This window comes from Schistocerca cancellata, chromosome 1, assembly GCF_023864275.1.
Source record: "Schistocerca cancellata isolate TAMUIC-IGC-003103 chromosome 1, iqSchCanc2.1, whole genome shotgun sequence".
Lineage (NCBI taxonomy): Eukaryota > Metazoa > Arthropoda > Insecta > Orthoptera > Acrididae > Schistocerca > Schistocerca cancellata.
The window spans coordinates 311,452,622-311,456,002 of NC_064626.1; positions in this window are offsets into that span (position 1 = coordinate 311,452,622).

The window sequence follows — 3,381 nt, forward strand, 5'->3', positions numbered from 1 at the left end:
TGAGATGCAGCAGCTGCAGGGCAGCATTAAGCACCTCCTCTCATGCTTGAAATACTTCAGCCTTCCTCCTCCCTGCCGCACTTTCTTTCTTTGTGACATGCCAATCATGCAACGTGGAGCCGACAGCTCTCAGTAGCCATGCTGCCTTGCTCCCTGGGACACTTCACACATTTTCGTGGGAAATACCCAAACCTTTCTTTGTGACACATATCACACACTTTTTGCAGAAAATACCTCATCCTTCATCTCTGACACACACTTTTTGCGGCACACTTGTCGGAAATACCCCACATTCCCCTTGTAGTTGAACATGAACTGTTTCAGGAGTTATTAAATCTGGTGTTTAAGCATTTTACAGAATATTGTCACATACTTATACTTAAGATGTCACAAATCTCCATGAATGTTGCTTCAGAAGATGTGCCACATGAAACATTAATTAAACAATTCGCTTCACAACTTGAACACATATCACAAAACTACTCCAAATACAATTGCACACAAAATACTGTGAGAGCCATAGTTGGAATATTTAAACAATTTGTGGGGATATAGTTTATGGAATACTGTATACTGTTTAAACAATTTGGACATTAAGCTCCACTTCCTTGACTCTCTATGTTAATGCAGACTTCTCTCCGAAAACTTGTTGACACTCTACCTCAGAAGGATACGCACATCATCAGATCTGCATACCCCAATGAGGAAAAGTTTCAACTTGTGACTAGGAAAGGACTTTTCCCTTATGAGTATCTGGATAGTGAGGTGAAACTTGGCAGGCTGCCCGACATATCTGCATTTACCAGTACCCTCACAAGTGAGGTCATGATTAGTGCAGATTATGAGTATGCTGTGACTGTCTGTTGGGAATGCAACATTGCCAGTTGGGGTGAATACACAAGATTATATATGGACAGTGACATGTGATTGCTTGCGAATGTTTTTAAAAAGTTCTGGAGTGTATGCATGGCTATGTACTCTCTGGACCCTGCCTTTTATTACACAGTACCTGGGTTGGCTTGGGACACAACTCTCAAGAAAATGAGGCACAACATCAAACTATTGACCAATGCTGATACTCTTCTTTTCTTTGTGCATGGGATTCATGGGGGACATTGCTAGTGTATCCATAGATGAGCCGAGGCAAATAACCCATGTAAGTGTGTGGGGTTCAACACATTCCTCGATTAAAGTTATATTCTATACTTGGATGTGAATAACTTATAGGGGGTCGGATGATGCAGCCACTGCCAGTTGGTGGGTTTCAGTGGATGCTCGAACATGAATTAGAGGAGTTAGGTGGAAAAATAATGGGTCTGGTAGCTGGTTCTGATGTATGGTGTGTGGTGGACATATGTGGTGGAGGAAGACCTCATATACCCTGTTAATGTGCATGAAATGACAAGCAAGTTGCCATTATGTCCAGAGCAACAAGTTCCATGAGGAAGCACTGTCCCTAAACTGATGACAACTGTTGGCCATAAGCAGAGGTGTATAATTCATTATCGTAATCTCCAACAGTGTCTCAGCTTAGGTACAATCACCTGGGCTATCTCATTCAATCAGTCCCCCTGGTTAAAGGAGTATGTTGAATTAAATACTAAAAAGAGGGCAGGGTTGAGTAGTGATTTTGGAAAAGATTTTTATTAGTTACGGAATAATTTCATTTTGAGTGAATCCAAGCACAATGTAAGAAGTGAATATGATATTTTGATTAGGACCAAATGGGAGGGGCATTATGGCATAAGAAACTGCATCACCAGAATCAATTTCAAGTGGGTCACTATTTTCAATGAGAATTTCATTCCTATGGAGATGTTGAAGGTTTCAGTAGAGCTTACAAAACCTATATGGGGACATGTATACTGGACATTTCCAAACTCCACATGTACAAATTCCACTATGTGTTTGCTAAAAGTCATTTCTTGGAACCAAAGTTACTTTATATGGAAAAAGGTAGCTTCATCTAATAGGTGAAGAACTGCGATCCATGTGAATTAACGAGGTGTCACAGTATTGAATTTGACACATCTGGGTACACAGCCAGTAATCCTTTACAGTATTGTTCCTCAGAATAAGAAGGTTATTGACTTAATGAAAGATGAGTCAAATAGACTGCTGATTGTGGAGTTCATGGGTCTAAGATCCAATATGTATGCATATAGGACAAGAGATGGTGCCACCCAGAGGCGGACGAAGGGTGTGCGACATGCGTTTTAGTACATTTTGGAGCACCTCCAATTAACGTATTATTAAATTTTCAGCTGCTTGAGGTGGAAAACGTTTAGAGCCACTCATTTCAACGTATAAATTAAGTCTTCTGTTTGGGTGGAATTTTACTAGTAACAGTAGTAGCAATAATATTGGTATAAGAGAAACTGTATCTCTGCAGTAGCTATAATCAGTGCTGCAATGTAATGTACAAATTTTCATCCAATACTGGTAGTGATGTAGGAATATGCAATCAATACCGCAACATAAAGCAACAAAAAATTTTCAGCCAGTACTATTATCTGTAAAACCAAGAAGTGTGAATATGTGTGTAGAAAAAATTTAAACAGTAATAAGAACTGCAAATTTAAAAGCAGTATTGATTTGTGTATTGTAAAAACAAGGTTTTTGAATGTAAAACAGTATTCTATTGTGAATATTTATGCCTGAATAAAAAAGAAATTAATTGTTACCATACAAATGTTGTTATTCCACAAATTCTTACCCTCAAAAGTGTGTATAAAGGTGGTGCCAGGTATTAGTTTGAAGCTTGAGGGAGGTGACGTTTAAGATGGAGAAAAACAAAATACGTGAAATAGTGGTATGGGACTTTGCCTGTTGTGGTGCCCGTATTCGGTTATGGGAGCAGACAGTGCATGTTCATGTCCACTTCCAAACACATATAGCAAACACATCTAAAATTATATTTCCAGTGCTTTAGGAAAATCACAGATGCAGTATCTGGGTTCAACTACACGGATCAAAGTGAAACCAGTAAAAAAAATACACACATATTATGAGGCAAAAATTCATTTATTTCTCATCCATGTTAAAAGTAATTCTACATTTTCATAAACAGACATAGCAACACTATTTCCACACATCTTCTTCTTGAATCAATAGAGAGCAGGGCACCCATGGAATTCAAGGTCTTGAATAACAACAAACTTGAAGATTTGATGCATCCATGAGATCTTCTCCTTCCCCTTCATGTAGATGATGGTATCCATGTCGATAATAATCAAAGTGATGTCACCATATCTTTATAGGATATGCCAGGTTCAACCCAGTGAATTCCATGGTAGACATATGTTAACCAATTTGCAGTCTTCCATGTTTTAGCACACTTCACATCCTTGAAAGACTTCCGTGATGCAATGTTTGCTGAGA